The following is a 24009-nucleotide window of genomic DNA, read 5'->3' on the forward strand; positions in this document are numbered from 1 at the left end:
ATAGCTGTGAAATTTGATTCTTTTACTTTCGTTTGTTTGTTTTTTGTTCTTTGTTTTTGTGTGACTTTCTCTCCTACCCTTAAATGAATGTCATTTCTTCGAATTTCCTGCTGCAATAACTGCTTTGATAACAAATGAAAAAGCAAAGAGGACCTTGGGTTTACTCTCCTTGGTTGGACTCAGTTCCAGTAAATTGCAGCACTTAAATCTACTGATTGATTGTACATTTTTCCATGTCTATATGGCAAAAGTCATTTAATATAGAGAAGCCAATCCATTGTTTATTGTTTTGTTTTTTGTTCATATTTTAGCAATCTTAATGTAATCTCAGATTGTCTATGTCAATAACAAATCAATCACCTGAAAATCAATCATTAAAATAACTTGTAAAAAAAGTTTTGCATATAAAATGACCTGATTTTTCAATAAATCCGTGTTTATTTTATTCAAGATCATTGTTATTATATTAAATGGTTGAAATATATATATATTTTAAAGTGTTATTCCCAAATTTCTTCCTTTCTACCTTCCAATTTCTGGAACAAATAAAAGTGTGACTTTAGGAAAATTATTTACTACGAATTCTTCTTATCCAAATAAGATAAATTCTTCTTTCTTGCTTCAAATTTTGTTGAGTCTTTTCATGAGACAAATCTTCCTTCCAGACAGTTCTGAATGACATGTGATAGCTCTCTACTGAAGTGCATGCAATAGCATTCAAATCCAGAGCTTAGAAAAGCGTCCGGCTTTTCTAAGTAGGTGCTCAATAAATATTTGTTGAATTAATGAGATGTAGTTAACAAAATTATAAAGCTTCTCCAACCACAAGAACAAAATTGAATTTTCTGAAACACCCTTAGATGCACTTCAAAGTATAGAAATGAAGGGGTTTGAGGAAGGATGAACAGTTCAGAAGCCAATCTTTTAATAATCACTTTTTAACATCACCACCTTTCCTCTACTCCTTTCATCATCCTCATTTCAATTTTAACATCAAAATCATCTCAGAAAGCCATCTTAGGATCAAGGACAGGTAGAAATTCATAGTACATTAGCTATCGCTTTTCATTTAAATTATATGAAATGTCACCAATGTCTTCTCAATTTAACATATTCACTGTTCACTTTAGTTGCATATGCTAGTATGCACAGGGGGAAAATCCTATAAATTGCTTTCAGAGGCTTCCTATGACTACATCCCCCTTACCTTATTTTCCCTTTAAGATCTTAAATTGCACCATGCTAAATCTTCATATCACAATCAGGTTACAGAAGCAAACACTAATGATATTGGCATATGATTTGGTGTAGAACGGTAGATGTAGTGATTTGCCAGTTGTCAAAATGCAAATGAAAAATCCTTACCAAAAATATTCAAGGATTATGATTTCCACTACCTGAAAAATGTCACAAAATCACCACCAAACTGAGCAGTTGTTCTAGTACGTAAAAACAGACTAAATTACCAAGTAGATTTTTTTTTCCTAATTCTAAGTTGAGGCAACCACAATAGGCAGCCTGTGACATAGTATGCCCTTGAATGAGTCTTTGAGCTAATATTGATTGCAATAATGATTTTCCTAATAAGTCAAAATTGACTTCACAATACAAGTATTGTTGTGCATGTTTTTCAGGAGTAGGACTTGGAACAAAGGTTCATGATGTCATGCTATGTATTGAACACTATTAGTATGAGTTAACTAACAGGTAATTGTATCCATTGTAACCAATTAGAAGGGTCTATTTTGTTTTAAGAGTCAGAGAATACTTTTTTAAATAACATAGCCTCTGACTAGTAGGTGCAGAAATTTATTCAACAAATATTGAGTGTCTACTTTGTGCTGCTGACTTTCCTATGCACTGCATACATAGCAGATAACATAACAGCAAAGTGCCTATTGTCATGGCTGTGCAGGATTTTGTAACTCACCATAGGGACTTTTACCAGGGAGGAGGTAGACAGCCATTGGAGAGTTTGAGACAGGAGCAACATAATTTGATTTATGTTTTCAAAAGAATACTCTGCTGTGTCAGAAATAAATATAATGAGGCGAGGGAACAAAAAGGGAGACCAGTTAGGAGGCCATTGCACTAATCCAGCCAAAGAGGATAGTGAATTAGACTAGAAGGTGTACAGTGGACATGGGGCAATGTGGTTGAATTCTGCGTAAACAGAATTTTGAAGATAGAGCCAAAGGGCTTTACTGATGAAATGAAATTGTAGTGTGAGAAAAACAGTGAGGAGTCAAAGATGACGCAAAGAATTTGGGGCTAAGAAGCAGGAAAACTAAGTTTTCCTCCATTTATCAGAATGGAGAAGACTACAGGACAAAAGAGTTTGGAAGGACTGAGACCTCAGTTTTGGGTTTGTCATGCTTAGGATGCTTGTTAGTCAGCAAATGTTATGCGCAGCAAGACTTTTCTAGTTTATTCATTTATTAAACAAATATTGGTTGAGCACATACGGTGTGCTAGACATGGAGCATACAGTGGAAAACAAAAACAGACACACACTCTGCCCACACTGGGAGCTAAGGGCTAGTCAGAAGTCTACCATTAAATGAAGTCATACAAATAAATGTAAAGTTACAACTGTGAAAGGTGATATGAAAGAAAGATACATTATACAGATAATGGGGCTTTGACCTAAATCAGGAAGTTAGCAAAGGCTTATCTGAAAATGTGAGGGCTGAGATGAGACATTAAGAACAACAATCAATACATACCATGATCTAAACCAGGATGTCCAATCTTTTAGCTTTCCTGGGCCACATTGGAAGAAGAATTGTCTTGGGCCACGCATAAAATATACTAACACTAACAATAGCTGATGAGCTTAAAAAAAAAGAAATTACACACAAAATTCTCATGTTTTAAGAAAGCTTATAAATGTATGTTGGGCCACATTCAAAGCTGTCCTGGGCTACATGTGGTCCTTGGGCTATGGGTTGGACAAGCTTGTTCTAATCAAAAACGTGTTTGTGTGATGAATGACCGACACTTAATTAAAGCCAGTGTCCAAGATGTGGTGAACATTCAGGAATTTAAACGCTAGGACAATAAAAGTTCCTAGCAAAGAAAATGAAAACAAATGGGGAAAGGAATAGTATGAAAGAAGAACCCATGGAATGAGAAATCTGAGAAAGAGATACTGCAAAGTGAAAATTCAGACTTTTCTTCGTTTCTATTTTGCTGAAGAGAAATGGTTGCCCTTAATATAGTACAACAGAAGGAACTAATTAGACCATCCACCAACAACTGAACACAGAGTGTTGATGTGAGTGGAACTGTAACATCACTAAGTCGTAAATTTTGCTCACCATATTTATGACAATTTGTCTTAAATTTCTTCCCCTGTCACCTTTTATTATACAAGATCACATTAACATTTTATTTGAGCCCCACAAATACGAACCTCTTCACAGGAATTTGTTATTTTTATGCCAAAATCAGCTTGTTTTGTGATTATTATTTTATTGCAACCACATTTTGCTGTCATTTATTGTCCTTGCAAAATTAAATTCTGATAAAAACTGAGAAGGGGAGACTTGGAGGGGAACACCTTTCCTATCTATAAATGTAAGTATCTTGTAATGAGGACAGTAATCGATCTTGAAGAACTACAGGCTGAGTCAGAAATTCTTTCAGCCTCTCTATCCTTTTTGGATTTCAATAAAACATTTAAAAAAGATTATAACAGTATTGGATGGAGTGAAGGCATTTACATTGTTCTCATTATTTCTTATCAACTACGAACACTAATTTCAGATAGCTCTAGTGTGTAAGGAAGATATAACTGATTCTGTAGTCACTGATTATCACTGTGAATTTTGAACATTAAGATGCTATTGATTTCCTGAAGCCTTCCCTTGTATACTTAAGCAGTGGTTTGGATGTTGGCTGAAGGAGAAATGAACCCCATGCTGATGATTAGAATCTTCTGCTGTCCTAGAACTGTTTACCACAATTCTATTTCTTGCCCTTCACCTATTAAAATAATTAAAAGTAATGGCAAAAACCGCAATTACTTTTGCACCAACCTAATCCTTTGCTTTGTACCACTGAGAGATTGACTACTGCCTGTCACAGGGGAGAGGGATCTCAAGGCTTCCCAGGCCTGCAACTAGTTATAGGATGTGATCACTCTACAGGTACCTCTGCCTCCCTCCTTCCTCCAAACTCTTGAATCAAATTTAAATAATAAGATATACTAAAATGTGTACAAGCAACATCAAACGTAAGCTAGGCTTAGGCAATGGTTCTGCACTTTTTCTGCTTTACTTTTGTTGGTACAGAAAACTTTTAAATAAGTCACAGGCCATCTGTTGGCCTTAGCCTCAAGGCACCAGGGATAAAAGGGACTCCAAGTTTACATATCTGAGTACCAGGAAAAACTCACAGTTTGCTGATTTACCAAGGCTCTTGAAAGGAATACCCTGGGAATTAATTTAGCTCAAGACAAAATTCAGTTTGAAGTTTTTCTTGTTTGGCTTTGAAAATATGCAAAGAAAAAAATAGTACTGTCATGACCGTTCAATTATCTTCCATCATTCCTTAATTTGCTATTTTCAAAGTGCAAATCCATATTTACAGAGTTGAAAGTGCCTTCATACATCGCCCACCAATCCTGAAATCAAAGCTCTGATACAACTACAAAGTGTCTTCAGCTATTTTTCTAACTAATGGAGGACTTTGTTATGTTTTCTTTAAAAAATACATACAACTTAGAGAAATTTAGAAGGTTTCCATGGAAGCATTTTTGTAAGCTTTGTAGCCACGGCTAAAGACAATTTTACACTGGCAAGCTTTTTCTTTCAAATGTTTTCATTCCCTTATCTTCTCCATTGGTACTGTTGGTGAAGTCTTATCCTTAAAGTCTTATGTATGCTGAGCACTTTGGCTTCAGAATTGCAGTTAAGTGGCTTCAGAACAGAAGACAACACAGTGGAGGAGATCTTTGTTGAACAATAGACATAGAAGACATTCAGAAAGCCACATTTCAAGGAGCAATACTTCCAGAAGTGAGCTGGAGTTTTCTCAAAGGGTTGGATACTTGTGATAGATTTGAGTTCAGGCAGCCACAGAAATTGTTTTCTTCAATATCATAGGGACCTTTCGGGATAGTTTTATCAAATTTTCCTACGCTAAGGGACTCATACCTGCTCGTTGTTCGATTATCAGTGGACAGCTTAAATAATCGGTTTGATACTCCATTTTATACAGATAATTTCAAAAATAAAACAAAAAATCCAGGAGTTGATACCAGAATAAAAAGATCATGTGTGGGTTGGTTCCGCAGAAGAGAGTTTCATACCTTCAGTGATGAATTCTAAGCCCGAAATTAGTAGAAGTGAAAAACATCCTCTGAAAGGTTCCTTTAACGTATCAAGTGGTCGGTTTCTACAAATAGAAATACCCATCATAATAAGTGACAAGCATGAAGAAGGTCATTCCAGTTCAAAAGAGAAAAGGTTCTAAAAGTTAGGTTCTGAATTTCTATGTTTCTATCCGATGTGTTTCCTGGCTATTTTTGTTTCCCCCGTAAGTTACTAAACTATCATGACTTTTCTCAATTCTCCCTCATGGCAGTCACTGGGAAAAAAAATATGAATTTAATTACCCTAAGAGTTAAGGTTTATCTGAGGTCACAGTATTTATACTGATACCTGAGTTGGAAAGTTGAGCTGATCTCCCTATTCTGCCCCTGGGTGTAGACCATGCATAAGATCTTATGATGTCATCTAGAGGCTAATAGAATATCAAAACCCAACATGTCAGCACTGAAAGAGACCAAAAACATTAATTTACCTCCACCTTGAAAAGAAACAAATAAATAGTCTGGACTACTCCAATAAATGAAGGACTTTTCTTCCTCTCCCCTGCATTGTACTTCTCTTGTGTACCTCTCATTTAGTGCCTCCAACAACTTACCGGATATTCTTTATCTGCATTCCTCATTTTTCCAGCAACAAAATTAGTTCTCCCAAGGCCAGAGTTGTATGTTGCCCAACTTCCCAATGTTGGGTTTTTAATAGGCTCAACTCTCATTTTCAAAGCTTATACATTTTACCTAGGGCAAGTTACACATGTTACATCTCTGAGTTTGATTTCTGTGCAGCTAAAAAGGAGATAATAATAATAGCTAGCTCACTGAGTGGCTGCAGAGATTAAATAAGATAACATAAAAGGAAAAGCACTTCGCAAAAAATGTACAGATGACAGTTGTTCTTACTAATGAATGTTAATGAATAGTTCATTAGTCAAAAGGCTAGAACGGGATAAACAATCTCAAAGGGGGTGTTTGTGACACCAGAAGCAAAGCTTTGGGCATGAGATTGGCAATTTGGCATGTAGCATCTGTGCTGAATGCTACCCCTGCCCTTCAATTTGACCAGTATTTCAACTGTAAACCATGATGGAGTTTTCTGTTGGCAGCAATACTACTCCTGCTGCTGCAGCTGGAATGGAAAGAAGTCAATTTCCATTACGTTCATTATTGGCATGAAGAGCTCACCCTGTGATTCCTTCTTATTCATTTTGCCAAAATGACACCAGAACTCAGTGAGGGCCACCAAACCATTAAAGGCATTTCATAATTTCCAGACACTCTTTGGGCCTGGTTGGTGCTAGAGCAGTAAATTTATTCTATTTCTTATGGATTAAATCATATGATTGGCCAAAGTAGCTTGAGAGATTCCCAGTCATACTGCTTTTCCATGAGTCTCCTGTGGCTAGTCCAGTCTCCCCACAGAGCTTCTCAGAGGTTGAGAGAGGCTGGCTATTTTTACTTTTTTAGTATATGGTGACATAATGTTAATGTATGAACAGTAAAACAAATGAAAAAATGTAAAACAGAACTACACAAAGTTGGAGTATATTTTTAAAGTTCACATTTAATAAATTAATCTTTTTACTACAAGATAATATGGTGCTATACAATTGCTATTCATTGGATAATTCTGGGACTCATTTTTAACCCTTCCCAGTAATTGGTTTTAGAAAATTTACATAACATTTTCAAGACAATGACATGGGAGAGGAAGTCAGCTGAGAGTTTATCAGACTTTTTAAAAGGAACATAAGAAAGGGACATTTCTCTCTTCTGCCTTTGAATGGTGTCTTCGACATTTAGCCACTATGAAGTGTTTAAGGAATCCAACCTAAGGAAAAAAAAAAAGGCATCCATCCCTGAGGATGGCAGAGAGGAAAGACAAAAGGACATTTGTCCCTGATGATGTTACTGAATTGCTGAATTATGCAACTTAGACACTTTCTGCTGGAACTCAGCCCCATTCCAGTCTCTCTGTGCTCTTCCCTTTATTGGGGTAGGCTGGGGTGCAGTCTACACTATTACACTGTAATCTTCTTGAGGACTTAGACTCTGTATTTATTCATATTTATTATTCACCATTCCTTGCACAGTGACTTGCCCAGAGCAGGGGCAATTTATTCATGGATATTTTGAAACCAAACCAGGGGCATGATGCACACTTTCCTTTCTCCCCTATCTGGAAGGACTTGAGGTTTCCTTTCACGTTTTCAGATTCACCAGTAGTGAAAACAAATGAGCAACTCCAATCCTGCCTAAGCCCATGTAAAATAGATGTCAGTGAAGTCTTTTATCCGGACGTTGTTGTGCTTTTTTGGGGGTGGGGGGGCGTGGACGTAAGCAATGGCGATGGCGATTTTTGAGGCAAAACTGAAAATCTATGTATAAAACCCTGAATTGCTGAACCAGGCTTAACACAATTGATGGCTCTTTAAGCAATCCAGCTTTCCCTTTAATGGGTCTTCATTAAGCACTCTCCATGCTTTCCAAGTGTTCCAAATGAATGCGGTAAAACCAAACTAGTGTAGTGGCCAATTTCTTTTTGGACAGTTTCTCCATCTCCACCCTCCCCACACTCGCCAAATCCCACCATGCAGCCTGCTGTGGTAGAAACCTGCTTACCAGGGAGGTGTGGGTGATGGGTTTTAAATAGTTCTAAGTCAGCAGAGGGGAAGTGTTAATGCTTCAGAAAATCAGCCATCTGGCCTTGGAATGAGAATGCCAGGAAGATTCAGAAGGGAAATCAAGAAAGAAGAGAAGAAAGGCCCTGCTGGGGCTCTGGGGAGAAGGGCACAGGCTGAGGGAGAAGGGATTCAAATGTAATTCCAGATCGGAGATGAAGGGGAGGCAGGCACTGCTGAGTAGAGAGGCTGGGGGTGGGAGGAGCACTCTCAGAGCCGGCTTTATGGCTAAGCTGCTTATGGAGGATGTTAGTGAGGATCTGGACTCTGGGAAGGAACCTCTGCAGGGCAGCTTGAGCTTTACAAGTGCCTTCCGTTGCTACCTGAGAACTGGAGGGATTCAAATAAAAGTCTAAATGAAATGTTTATATTTTTCAACTTAATTGTGAAATGAATGCTTGTTAGAGAAAATGCGAGAAATGCAGAAAATTAGAAAGATGCAAACACTAGTCTCACCATGTAACCCTCCTTCATCCTACCTCCTAAACATGGCCACTACCAACGATAAGGTGCATGTCTTCTATTGCTTTTCTATGCCAGGGTTTGCATTACAAAATGGTGATGATGCTATTTGTATATTGCAATCCTATGGCTTTAACCTAATGCTGTTTTGTAAGCATTTCCTCCATTATTTCATATTGTGATTTGTGTTACTAAAATTATGAATATTACATCAAATATATACAATTCCTAACACATCTATTTACCTATAGTTTTGCTGTTTCCAGTGTTTCACTATTATAAATAATGGTACTATGAACATCTAAATGTAAAGCTTATTGGGTGTTTCAGATTAGGACAGATGCATACTTGTAGATTGATGGAGTAAATACACATGCATACTTTAGTCTATTGACACATTAAATATATATTTAATCCTGAAAAACTCCTACATGCCATTAGAAATAAAATACTTTGTTCATTTTCATTCAAGGATACATCACCCCTCTTCCACCCTTTTCTTCCTGGCATAGTGTAGAATAACGTCACTTAGGTTTACAAAATTCTAGGTATCTTTGCCCCTGAAAAGCGAAATAGGGATATAGCTTGTAGTCTGTATCACTTGATTATGTTCCTAAAACCACTAGGTTTGTGTAGTGAAAAATGACATTACTGCCCCCAGCAGCAACAAATTATTCAATAGAAATGCAGTTCATTGTTGGGGAACTGAAGGGTTGATGTCAAATACACAACAAGAAAGCATGTACTAAGTCAACGATAACACCAGTGCTACACCTGCAGTTAGCAGCCACTGGGTGAACAGAATGCTTTGCAGGTACCTGTAAATAAGCATTACATAGATAACAGAGAAGCAGAATAAATAGATCATATCAATGCATTATAACTTTCAAAACTTTCTTAACCACCTAAAGATTTATTTTTGCTTCTAAGTATAACAGTAATTTCACAAGTCAAACCACAATAAGCAACATTTTTTAAAACAAATGTAAACAGACTTCTTCTACCTTTTACTAAATCTCAATTCCTTCACATCACTTCCCACTAGTAAGTAGTTTAATCATATCCTTCAACGTCAGTAGCCTGTAATGATTTGGCTTATATGTTATTAAAAAACATGAAAATTTCCTCTTTTCTCTCTTCCATTTTTGTAATTTTTAAATTCTGAAGTTCTGGCTCCTTTGAAGTATGTCATAGAGCTGCTGAGTTTTCATATCAACAAGGCTTAATCTCTCCTTTTACATACAGGGAGATATGGCCTAGCTAAAGGAAGGAACTTAATGAATCCAGGATTAGAAGTTAAAAATTTACCTTTGATTTCCCAACCCACTCTCTTCTGCTTCCCTATCCATAAAGAAACATGTTACGGATATCAACCATGTTTCTTGCTCCTTACTCCATTTTTTGCCTGTTGAATGCTGATATGTTTTGGCTGTGTCCTCACCCAAATCTCATCTCAAATTGTAGCTCCCATAGTTCCCATGTAGGGACCTGGCGGAAGATAATTGAATCACGAGGGTGGCTTCCCCTATACTATTCTTGTGACAGTGAATAAGTTTCACAAGATCTGATGGTTTTATAAGGAAAGACCCTTTTCACTTGGCTCTCATTCTGTCTCCTGCCTACTGCCATGTCAGATGTGCCTTTTGCCTTCCACCGTGTTCGTTAGGCCTCCCCAGCCACGTGGAACTGTGAGTCCATTAAACCTCTTTTTCTCTGTAATTTAGCCAGACTCAGGTATGTCTTTATCAGCAGTGTGAAAATGGACTAATATAAACACTTATGAAAAAAATCATCATATTTTTCATAAGGAAGTTATGAAAGTTAATAAGTTTGACTTTTTTCATGTCAAACACAAAAAAATCACTTTTTATAAGGAAATTACTAATCCCAGAAAGACTACCCCAAATAACTCATGTTCCTGACAATTGTAATGAAATAGTCCTAATTTATTACCACTGATAAAATATATAGGCAGAAAAGGATCACCATAAGTCTACTAATCTTAAATTGAATGTAGCTCTAAATTGTTGGTCACAAGTCTTACTGAGACCAGCATTATACATATATAAGAAATCAAAATTTGCTTGATATAAAACAATCATTTTAATCAATAAATACATTAATGAGGAGATATTTTCAACCACCACAAAAATAGTAGAATAGGCCAATTCTTTCTTTAACAATAAAATAATTTTAGTTTCTGCATTGCATTTCTCTCTGAACAATTTCATGTGAGGAGGAGAATATCTTTGCAAAGTCTCTTATTAACCCAGTTTTAACAAGAAGTACAAAATAGAAGGCAATCAGCCTTTGTACATAGCATTATGATGATGGTAATCGAAACCATGCAATCACATGGATATTTTGCTCTCTATAACTAGCTCTGAATAATCAGTGATTTTCAATGGAGGAAAAGGGGCTATTCCAAATTGCAACACTAGCAAAGCATTGTGATGTTTACATTTAACCCAGATGTATTCTCTTGATGGTATTTATAAAGAACGAAATTCAATGGGAGAGAAGAGAACTAACAGTTGTTTTTAATATTTCAGATTAGTTGAGTACATGATTCAGAATTGTAAAAACACAGCCCTACTTGCATGGTTTTGCCAAATTACTTTTTAAAGTGCTACCTTAAGAATAAGATAACCCTCAGACATTGACAGTTCTTTCATGTTCTCCAATATGGCTGGAAATGTTGATTGCCACACACAGAATGGAAGTAGCACAAGATTTTCAATCCTTTTCAATGTAAGGTGATATAGTCTGGCCTCAGTGCAGCATTTCAGGAGTACAACATACTGAAGGTATTCACATTTCTTTATAACACAATTTACATGATCCTTCCCTCCCTTATTAAGCATTGTTCACTTAAGAGACCAGAGAACAAACCTCGGGGGTCTGAGAGAACCAACATTTGACATGGATGGAGAGAACAGTCGTTTTATGGAGAAAGGTTTGATAATATTCACCAAATTCTCAAAGTCATATAAAAATTTGAACTGTCCAACTTTGCTAGACTTTGGTAAGGTTTTTCTTCAGGCAAATTTCTTCCAGCTCTCTGAGTTCCACATCCAAGACTTTGGAAGTTTTGTCTCCTACCTGGGCTATTTCAAAGTCCCGTGATATATCAAAACAGGTAATAATGTTATTCCTAAAGACTGTCAACTTTCTAAAGATTAAAGAAACCTTTAGTCTTTTTTACTAGAAAATTACTGAATGATCCCAGATTGCATAAAGTCCATTTCTAAAATTCCCACTACCACCATCAAATTTTTTGAACACCGTTAGCTTTTGAAAAGAGGGAAAACATAGTCCATTAATATGAGAAGACGTGCTTTAGAGGGTTTCAAACGGAATATGAAGAAGAAAGTGATAGAAACTTGGAAACTCTGAGTGATCTCAATTAAGTAAGCCACAAAAAGAACAGCAATAAGAAAATCTTCTGAAAATATATGAAGAAAAATAATTGAAAAGAAGATCAGGAAATGTTCTCACTTTTTGTGCATTAGATATCTATCTATACACCAGCATAATAAAAAAGGGACCTAGAAATTGTGAAGAAGAAGACTGTTCTGGAGAATTCTCAACCCAAACAGGAGATACAGATATCCAAGGAGCCAGCAAAACAGAAGATCATATAGGGACATTGAAGTTCAAATCAACAACAGAGGGATGGAGAATATTACTACTTATAGGGCCAAAAACAGGGATGTAGAAGTGGAACAAGAAACCTGGGGCCAGAAAGATGACGATGAGATCAAGTTCAAGCAGAGATTCTAAAGGATCAAGCAGATCCTAAAGACATCTAGAAGTTCTGAGATTTTTTTTTTAAATCTGTTTTATTTTATTTAACTTGGTGTTTCATAAACATATTTAAGAAGAAGATTTAAATGCATTTTTAAAGTAATGCTAGTTAATATTCCATAAAACTAGCATTTTGTAGAATACACTTGGAGGAATTAGCATCTCTGACCTATGATGTAGCTGAAGCAATTTAATGATTAACAAAGCAAGCTGTGGAATCAGAATGCCTGAATACGAGCCTGTTTTCACACTTAATTTTGATATGACCTTGATCTTCTATACTTCAGTTTTCTCCTTTATAAAACAAGGCTTATGACAGCATTTATCTCATAATGACACTTTGAGTATTAAATGACCTAAAACCTATAAAGCACATAGCAGGTAAATATGGTAAACTCTTGATAAATGTTAGTTATTGTTATCATCATCATCATCACTATTAGTGAACCCACTCAGCTTAAAGAACTAGGGGAAGAGGGCCGGGCGCGGTGGCTCACGCTTGTAATCCCAGCACTTTGGGAGGCCCAGGCGGGCGGATCACGAGGTCAGGATATCGAGACCACGGTGAAACCCCGTCTCTACTAAAAATACAAAAAAAAAATTAGCCGGGCGTGGTGGCGGGGGCCTGTAGTCCCAGCTACTCAGAGAGGCTGAGGAAGGAGAATGGCGGGAACCCGGGAGGCGGAGCTTGCGGTGAGCCGAGATCGCGCCACTGCACTCTAGCCTGGGTGACAGAGCGAGACTCTGTCTCAAAAAAAAAAAAAAAAAAAAAAAAAAAAGAACTAGGGGAGGAGTAGAATATTGGTCAGGATAGGCCACAATTTTCCTATGGTAACAACTTCCCAATTTTAGTGGTTTAGGCATGCATGCTGCAGCAGAGAAGTCTTCTCACCCTAGTTGCTCAGGGGCCCAGGCTGATGGAGCCACATTTTTTTCATGTGCTTCCATAATTGCTGAGCCAGAAAAAGAGGACACAGAGAATTACACTTGATACTTAAAAGTTTCTAACCAAAAGTGACATAAATTCCTTCTGTTCACATTTCATTGGTCAAAGCAAGTCACATTTTTGTATTTAACTTCAATTGTATCCAGACACATTACCCCTCTTTGCTGTCTTTGTACTTATTGACAACTTAGTGCCTTGATGGCTCTTCCCTTGGCTGCCCACTGTGTTTATATCATATATCGCTTTTGACCAGCTTTTCTGAAATGGTAAGCTTTGATGAATACTGTCCCTCTGACTCTAAAATTAAGACCGTATAATCTTTAAAGGCTTTCCAGCCCTAAAATAGTGCAATTCTAAATCTTTTCCATTGTGTGTTTTAGGCCATTAGGTAGCCCCTTGTTTATCTACGGAATGACTACTGGAGTCCACTCTTATTTTTTAATAGTGATGAGTAAGGAAGAAAGAATATTGAAAAAACAATCCTGGAGTATAAAGGTAAAGAGTTTTAAAAATCAAAACATAAAATGTTTTCTTATTGGAACAAACAACTAGGCCAGAACAACATGAATAATGCAAAAAACAAACAAGTTTCTTGTCCCCCATCAAACAGATAAAATCATGGATTTAGAGTATTTTTTATCTTTCCACAGTATATGGCAATCTTTCTAGAAGAGTGATCCACACTTGGATGCTTGCTCAAAATGCAGATTTTTAGTCTCTACATCAGATCTGCTGAACTGGTTTCTATGCAGAATTAGTAAAGTGTCTGGAACATATTAGGTGCTCAATAAATAGCAGTTATTTCTATTATTAACAAGTAGAATGATCAAACAAACTATTTTGTATTTTGTATTTTTTTTATAAAAAAAAAAAGAATGCAAAGGAAACAAAGGCAAGATTTTCCTTAGTTGCCAAAGGCAATATCAAGGCCACTTTAGCAGAAACCCAGGTGTAAAGGCTCAGATTAGAATGATGATGATAGTAATGAAGAAAAAATGGGCTGGGCGTGGTGGCTCACCCCTGTAATCCCAGCAATTTGGGAGGCTGAGGTGGGTAGATCACTTGAGGTCAGGAATTCAAGACCAGCATGGCCAACATGGTGAAACCTCAACTCTACTAAAAAGACAAAAATTAGCCAGACGTGGTGGTGGGTGCCTGTAATCCCAGCTACTTGGGAGGCCTGAGGTGGGAGAATTGCTTGAACCTGGGAGGTGGAGGCTCCAGTGAGCAGAGACTGTGCCACTGCATTCCAGCCTGGGCAACAGAGTGAGACTCTATCTAAAACAAAACAAAACAAAACAAACAAAAACAAAAAACAAAAAAAGGGAGACTGAGGCAGGAGAATGGCGTGAACTCAGGAGGCAGAGCTTGCAGTGAGCCGAGATCACACCACTGCACTCCAGCCTGGGCGACAGAGCGAGACTCCGTCTCAAAAAAAAAAAAAAAAAAAAATGAACAACAACAACAAAAAGAAGGACTTTGGTAATTTAAGTCAAAAGAAGGAAGAGTAAAGGAGTAATCCAAAGACAACCCCAAGTTCCGAGCCTGTATCAGCGATAAGCAGGAGGTGACTAAATTTTCAAAAGAATAGTGAAGGCAACAAATGTGAAAAAAAAAAAAAAAAATCAAAGAATTAGCAGAGCCATGTGGCTGACCTAAAGCATTTGGGCCAGCCTTAAGAAAGGGACATATGGGACCCATGTTTCATAGAAAAAAAAGGATGGTAATTTGTGACAGACACGATATGGGAAGGGGTGACCGAGAGTGAGGGTAAGCTAAAGGTAACTGAGATTTCAAGGCAGTGTGTGTGACAAAGATGGATGGTGTTTAATGTGCAGGCAAAAAAAAAAAAAAAACAAAAAAAAAAAAACAAAAGCAAGGGTTGGCTAAGCTTTGTTTTTCTGGTGGTAGAAATGTGGCTTCAAATCCACTTTAAACTCTGGTATCTCTGGTTTATTCTGTTCTAAAGGGGTAATACAGATCATTAGTCAAAGCCAAAGGTTTGGTATTGCACAGAAGTCTGGACACACCGCCTACCTCAAAGTTCTGTGACGCTTCTTTTTCATCCTTCTCTGCCTCTTTGACTTAATATGCACCTTCACTCCATGATTCACTTGGGTTTGGCAACAAATCCCTCCTGACAAGCCCACAAATCCTCCCAGACTTAGTGCAAAGTCATGGAGCTGAATTAACTTCCCCAATTCTTGTTTTGACGTTTGGGTTGTTATTTCAGGTGTGCAGAAAGAAGGCATCCTAACAACAGGATTAAAAATCTTAGAGAAACACTCCTGGAAGGGTAGTTGGCCCTGGCACAGGACCCGGAGAGCTGTTCACACCCACGTGAATGACAACTGCAGGTTTCTGAGAGTTCCTGGAGGGAACCACACAGCAGAAAGCTCCCAGCTTGATCTGCAGATGCCAATTTGAGCTTGCAGCCTGGTATGTGTTTTGATTTCAGGACTCAGCAAATTGGATGAGAAAGCCATAAATGGGTGATGAATATGAAACACAAATATCCTGTTTGTAATAAACTATCACCTATCTTTTGAGAGACACATGTTTTGAGAGGTGAAATGTGGCTGAAGTTGGAAGTTTGAAATTTGCAAAAGTTTGAAAGTAATGCTATGGGGACATTGCTGTTTGGGAAAAAAAATAGTCCTAAGGATGGAGGGATTCTACATCCATCTTATTCTGACTTTGATTCTTTTCTTGAGGAAACTGCTATGGAAACGAAAACCTCACCTCTAGACAAGATTTGGGGTCATGTCAAGCAGCCAGGTGTATCCTGAAGGAAAAAAGGAACGGACAGCTGGAGCACTCTGCTTCAGAAATTCCCAGCAGCGTTAATGAGGAGGTCAGCCTCACACTTGCTGTAAGAAGGCGGGCTTCCTCCCATCAGGTGCATTGTCCATACCGGCTAGAGAAATGTCTTTGATAGAACTCAAACAGCCTTAAGATTTATAATAAAAAAGCCGAGCCCCAGTTGAAAAATTTTCATGAGCCTAAGCCCTGCCATGGGAGCTTATTAAAGAAACATACTCTCAGCCCCTGAGATTTTTATTGAGCTGATTTGGGAATCTGAATTTTCAATGAGCACCCAGGTGATTCTGAAAGCATGTGCTCCAAGAATTACACTTAGAGAACCACTGAATTAGCAAAAGATATAAAAAAGGGGGGAAGAACTGACCTACCTTCCTTCCTCCCATAGATATTTTCTTTTAATTTTTATTTCAATCATTTTTTGAGAACAGGTGGTTTTCGGTTACATGGAAAAGTCACTTCCACAGCTATTTATTGAACCGTTGCTATGCCCAAATACTTTGCTACATAACACGGAAACAATGGTATATTAGTTTCCTGGGGCTGGTGTAACAAATTATCACAAACTGAATGGCTAGAAACAACTGAAGTTCATTCTTTCAGAGTCTGGGAGGCTAGAGGTCCAAAATCAAGGTGTTGGCAGGGTTGGTTCTTTCTGGAGGCTCTAACGGAGAAACTGTTTCATGCCTCTCCCCTTGCTTCTGGTGGTTGCTAGGAATCCATTGTGTTCTTTGGCTTATAGATGCATTCTACCAGGTTCTGCCTCCGTCTTTACTTCACCTTCTCTGTGTCTCCGTATGTCCTTTTCTGTATCTTATAAAGATATTCACATTGGATTTAGTGCCAACTCTTATCCAGTATGATCTCATATTAATTCTCACTTTAAATACATCTGCAAAGACTCTATTTCCAAATAAGATCACATTCTGAGGTTCCAGGTGGAGATGAATTTGTACGGTGGCAGGGAGATGACACTATTCAACCCACAACAAATAATGAACCTAAACTGAGCTGGTACCTGCCCTCATGGAGCTTATAGTCCAGTTGGGGAGATAGATATTAACGAAGTAATCACACAAGAAATATAAAAGTTCAACTGGGAAAGTGCCATAAAGCAAAGGTGCATTATGCTGAGAGCAGCCATGCGTAATCCACCAATCAAGTGCTATTTAATTTGCCCTTACTCTTCATTTTTTAACTATTATTTGTTGCTAAGGGTGCCAAAGGAAAAAGAAGTATAAGGTCTAATCTCCTGACTTCAGGAGGCTGACAATACATTTAGGGTGATGGGGCAACTATAATACGTATTAACCAAATATAAAATGATAGCCTATATTATCCAATGAAGCACGAAACTGCATGGTAATATAAGTGCAATAAGTATTCAAGAAGGAGCAGGTACAGGAAGATGGGTAGACAGTTTTTATTTGGGCAGAAGAGAGAAGATTTTGGTAAAGGTAAATATTTCACCTTCTCCCTGTTGTAATTCATTATCAGCCTCATGATTTCTATGAGAGTCATCAAGACACAACAAATGCAGTAAACCACACAAGGGTTAGGTGCTAGAACAGTCATTCTAAAAGCTTGGATGGCTGGCTTTTACTGCCACCAACTTCATGGCTTTCTAGGGCAATAATTTCCATGCCCTGCAGCTGTGCTCTTAGTAATATTCCACTTAAGTCAATTAGGGGACTTTAAATATTTGATCTAATTCAATACTAGCCCTCCTTGGTCTGTGGGTAGGTCTAAGATCACGCGTCACACATAGTAGGAGCGTAATAATAAATGCTTGCTGAATTATTTAAGTAAAACAAGTCTATTTTAGCAAAACTTCTCTGTGTGTGTCTCTCTCAATAAAAAAAGATAAAAAGAAAGGGCAGGAAAAATTTGGAGAACAGGAAAAGTTCTGCTTTCAATATTCTCTAAGTATATTCATGTTTTATATTCTTTTGTTCACTAATTTAAATCTACCTACCATTTATAGATGATTTATCATGCCCTAAACACTTTACTAGTGCTTTACATCCACTATCATACAAACATCCTGCTAAGAAATGTTATTGTCCCCATTTTACAGAGAGATCATTCTGAAATTGTAAGCCAAGTCCTCCTGATCCTAAAATTTATGCTAAGCTTTCTAGGCATCTGTATCTGGGAAGGGGGACAACTTTCAACATATTTAATGTTAGTAACTATGTCAAATTTGGGCACAGTAGTTGTGCCCAAAGATGTCTTATAAACCTACCCACTATTACAGCTCCACTGTGAGAACCCTATTGTTATAATGAAACAGATTCCTTTTACGTTTCTTAACTTTGACTTCTGGCTTATTTTTCCTTCCTTTTAGGCCTGTCTTCTAAGATTTTTAACTGTACACTTTCCTCATTTAGAAGCCTCTTTCAGTTCGGGTTTGTCAGTCTTAGGATAACCCTGGCTCAATTCCCTTCTATCTTGAAGTGGGAATTTGTAATCCCCATATTCCTATATCCCTTGGAGATGAATAGTGGGCGGGTCTGAATCCCAAGCACTGAGAACCTTTAAGGAATTGTTTCTTAAGGAGATTTAGGGGCACAAGAACAGACCACATATGTTGAGAGCACTAAATAACCCGAAGACAACAAAGGTCCCATTTTGAGCGCTGCTTTTAGAAATAACAGCGTCTTGGTTACCCATGAATTGCTTTTCAGTGAGCCAGACTGACCAATGTTTTGCCTGAATGTCCCTCAGTAAGTCTGCATATGGAGAGTTTCTACAGAGAAATCTGCCTCTGAAACTAAACTGACAATCTCTTTCCTGGGCAGTTTAATGCGGCCTGTTATTGCTATGCTAATGTAACCTCTGTTACTACTGAGGGGACTTTATAGAATGCTAAGATGTGTGGGAGCTGCATTCTATAAACCAATTAATAATATTTGCTGGAGTGCGGAAACCATCAGTCTGCTTGGCAACTAACCCAACTTTAAGCGCACAGTGGACTAAGAAAAGATGAATAGTGTGGGAGGCAGACTTTGGGGAAAGGGGGATGGCAGCATTTGAGCATCAAGAGTTACCCACCAATCTTGTAAGGAAATAAACTCTTCTTCAAGAAAATTACACAGTCAGCATGTCTCCTTAACTATCCAAAGAAGAGGGATTCTTAACCAGCTGATTCCAGAATTCTTTTTCACTCAGCAGCAGGAATATCCCAATATGGAGGACGGGTGCAAGGGCATTTTTAGACTTCATAGATCCTACACCTTCATCATTTGAAACATATCCACATTCTCATTAAATATGTACTCTGAAGCTAAACATTTTTAAAAGAAATTTATTTATAATTTTGCTTTCCAAAATATGTGGCCACAGGTCACTCATTTATTATTGATTATAATGTCTCAGAAATCATCCTACATTCTCTGGAAGATTTGAAAATTATTTTCAACCATAACAAAATATAATAATGAGTAAGGTTGTCATAATGTTTCATTTTGTAAACACGTAAATGTACATGTAAGAATTTTGATTTTGCAATTTTGTTTTTGTACTTGGAGACATTTTCTTTGTAGGATTTAATCATCTTAGTAAGACCTTGAGAAGGTTCTAGCCCCAGGCATTCTATCTGCTGGATGCAGTAGAAAGAATAGCCCTGGACGGGTGCCCTCTTTTCTCTTTGGTTGATGACTGTAGCCATTATGATTTTCTACTAAATGATCTTGCTCCTATTTAATGTTTTCCAAACAACCCCCGGTTGTAACTTGACCATTCAAAATCTTTCCTACGTGAATGAAATGTGCTGAGCAATTAAATATGGTACTGTGTATAATAAATGCGTGTGCATATAAGCATTACTATCTATAAAATTTATTGAATGGTAACTATGTCAGGCACGACTTTATTATCTCCCTCTATATGTCATTGTGCTTTATAAAAACAATTGGCTAAAGAGAAAAGAAAGAGCAGAGGTAAAGATTAGAGAATGAGAAAAATAGAGATGGTGGAGTATAATGGCTTAGCATTCGATTTCTAGAGAGAGATTCCAAGGTTCCACTACCAGATCCTTCTCTATTAAATTGCAGTACAACCTGGGGCAACTTATTAAACACCACTGAACTTTGGTTTCATTATTTATAAAATGGAACTAAAAATAGAATCTAGTTCAGATAATTTTTATGAAAAATAAAGGATCCAATATACTAAAAACAGGGCCTGACAATAATGAATACTTAATAAATATTAATCATTATTATGAAATCAGCTTGAAAAATTAACCTGAAATTGGATCTCCTTGAGCCTTAATACTAAGCAACATTTTTGGGGCCAGATCTGAATAAAGCAAAAACTTTGTCTAGGATGTTATCATACAGTACACTCAATAAAGAGGAAAATGTTGACAAGTTTAGCATTTGGGCAGTCTTGGAATTTTCCATGACTTCAATACTTCGTTTTGTTTCTGTTGCTTTGACATTAAAACATTTTGGCTGGGCGTGGTGGCTCACGCTTGTAATTCCAGCACTTTGGGAGGCCGAGGCGGGCAGATCACGAGGTCAGGAGATCGAGACCACGGTGAAACCCCGTCTCTACTAAAAATACAAAAAATTAGCCGGGCGTGGTGGCAGGCGCCTGTAGTCCCAGCTACTCGGAGAGGCTGAGGCAGGAGAATGGCATGAACCCGGGAGGCGGAGCTTGCAGTGAGCCAAGATTGCGCCACTGCACTCCAGCCTGGGCGACAGAGCGAGACTCCGTCTCAAAAAAAAAAAAAAAAAAAAAACAACAACATTTTAAGGCATTTTTCTTCCCCTACTCTTTTGAAGAGTAAGGGAAATGCAAAACATTAAACAAAGGAAGAAAAATACCCTCCATGGCTTAGACATTCTAGAGGTCACTGAATCTTCAAAGTTTCTCAATTGTGGGCCAGCTGCTCTTCCATCTCCCAATACAGAACAGATTTTCAGCCCAGAATTCACAATGTTCCTTTCATGTCCTTCATTAAAGGATTTTTGCATGATAGCAACTCCAGCTTCTTTTCTCTTTTTTCTCTTTTGGCCAGTATCTTATCTGGCAGCTTTATCAGTTAAATATTCATTGATCAAATTAGAATTCAGCCAAATGCCTTCCTATTTAAAATGGCTGGGTGAATATAGTGATCATTTGTCAATGTCCCCTTCTGAATTGTTAGTGAGATAGACCTGAACACATTATTTGAGACAGAAAATGAATAGTTTTTGCTGCTATGGTTACAGCTAGGGTGGGGGTGGTTGTTTACAAGTTATCTTTGTTTTCAGACCCTATACATGCACATACATGCTTGTGTATTGAAGTCCTAGATATTCTAGTAAAGTATCCATTTCAAAGATTCTATCCCAATGTCTCTATTAACCCTTGTATCATTGTTATTTAACATAATTTTCTCTTCAGCAGTTATAATTTCATATAACTCTCAAACGAGATATCACAGATATCATATGGCCACTATCCTCAAGTGGTCTGAGAATTAACAGATTTTTGCTTATGTTGAGAACTCATTTCTCAATATCACAGTTTATTTCCTTTTTCTTAAATAGTGTCTGTTTAAGCATAAACAACCTAAGGAGAACAGTTCAGCAGTTTATCAGTTTCCTAGATGAGTCAGACTCAGTTTCAGTTACTGTTGCTTGCAAGTAAGAACTCCAGAGCTACAGAAACCAAGTCTGGCAGATTAAGTGAAAAAAAGCTGATATTAAAATATGTACAGCTCTTCCCCCCCACCCCCAGAGTCATTGGGAGGGCCAGAAAATTTACCTTAGTCCTGTTTCCAGGAATAACCTCCTAAATCACTCTACAGAAGCAGTCTGATAAAAACAAAACAAAACAAAAAACCTGCCTCCATCAAGCTCTAGAGGCTACAATTTGTGTCTCTGCTTCTTGAACACCAGGAACTCAACTTTACTGCAACCACACTGTCTGCCACTCCAATGCCAAAGTTCTATACAGGGCATCAGTTGGACAAGCAAGGAAGTCACAGGTGATGCTGTCTTTGCCGGGAAATGAGTTCTACCCAATATGCTAGTCACTTCTAATTTTTATTTTTTATTTGTTTATTTTTTTTTTGAGAGAGAGAGTCTCGCTCTGTCGGCCAGGGTGGAGTGCAGTGGCATGATCTCGGCTCACTGCGATCTCTGCCTCCCGGGCTCAAGCAATTCTCCTGCCTCAGCTTCCCGAGTAGCTGGGATTACAGGTGTGTGTCACCACACCCGGTTAATTTTTGTATTTTTAGTAGAGACGTCACTTCTAATTTTAAGTCTCATGGATGTGCGTCTGGTTGGAGGAACCAAGTTACCTAACCACACCCCAGCTGGGAGAGGAGGCTGGGAAATAAGTTGTCTGGCTTTTACAAGGAGGAAACACTCAAAAAAAAAAAAAAAAAAACTTCCAAAAAACATAGTAAATGACCACTATAAATGCAATCTGACGTGTATATAATTGTCTTTTAAAACAGTCTTTTAGTTAAAATAATTAGTTAAATCAACCAATTAATCAATTCAAGCAAGGAACAAGTTTTCTTGCATCTATCTAAGGCCAATTCTTCTTCTTGTCTACGATATCCAGCTTCTCTCAGTTTCTTAAAAGCTTTGCTCCAAAAGCACATCAGAAACCTGACTCATTTACCAGATTATTTTCAACAGCATACAGACATGCTGCTATTTCTCTCATCTTAAAAATACGCAGTCCAATACTTTCACATCTTGCCACCACTTCTCCCTCCAGGTGGTGCCCTCTCGCTGCTGCCCCACTCTGTTACTCTTTGCAGCAAACTCCCAGATAGAAGTGTCCATATTTGCTGTTGTCCATTCATTTCTTTCATTCTATCTGTAATACACTTTTATTGCACGTTGGCCTCCACTACTCTATGGAAATTGTTCTTGTCAAGTTCATGACTGACTTTCCATAGCTAATTCCAACTGATGGTCAATTCCTAATTTTTATTATAGTTGGACTATCAGAAACGTTCACCCTCCTTCTTGAATAACATATTAATTTGGCTTTCGTCTCATCATACTTTTCCATTTTGTTTTGTTTTCCATCATATGGGCCACTTTTTCTCAGTTTCCTTTGCCTTTTCTTTTCAAAACCCTAATGTCTAACCATTAGAGTTCATAGGGCTTTCTCTCTTCTCTGTCTACACATTCTCTTATCCAGGTCTGTAAAATGTATTTATGTAAATACCATCTACCCACTCAAGACTCCAAATTTATAGCTCCAGAATTTTCCCCTCTGAATTCTAGGCTTATATATACGATTCCATGATATCTCTTTTAGAAGTCTAATAGATATTCAGCTGGGCGCAGTGGCTCACCCCTGTAATCCCAGCACTTTGGGAGGCTGAGGTGGGCAGATCACGAGGTCAGGAGTTCGAGAACAGCTTGGCCAACATGGTGAAACCCATCTCTACTAAAAATACAAAAAAATTAGCTGGGCATGGTGGTGCACACCTGTAATCCCAGCTACTTGGGAGGCTGAGGCAGGAGAATTGCTTGAACCCGGGAGGCAGAGGTTTCAGTGAGCCGAGATCACGCCACTGCACTCCAGCCTGGGTGACAGAGCAAGACTCCAACTCAAAAAAAAAGAAAAAAAAAAGTGTAATAGGTATTCAAATATACATGACCAAAACAGAACTCTTGGTTCTTACCTTCTAGACTCCCTCTTTCTACATCTTAAAAAATGTAACCAACTGCTGAGGCCAAAAATTTGGAGCCATTTCTGACTCCTCTTTTTTCAAACCCTATATCCAATCCATTAATATCCATTGGCTCTAACAGCAACAGATATCTAGAATCCAACCTTTTCTTATCAACTCCACTGCTACCACCAAATTTAAAACACCATCACTCTTCACATTGATCATATAGAAGCTTCTTAACTTGCTTTTCTGCTCCCATTCCTGTATCTCTATAGTGTATTTTCCATGCAGCAGTGAAAGTAACCTTTTGAAAATATAATGATTTTAT

The sequence above is a fragment of the Nomascus leucogenys genome, chromosome 1a, assembly GCF_006542625.1.
Source record: "Nomascus leucogenys isolate Asia chromosome 1a, Asia_NLE_v1, whole genome shotgun sequence".
NCBI classification, from domain to species: domain Eukaryota; kingdom Metazoa; phylum Chordata; class Mammalia; order Primates; family Hylobatidae; genus Nomascus; species Nomascus leucogenys.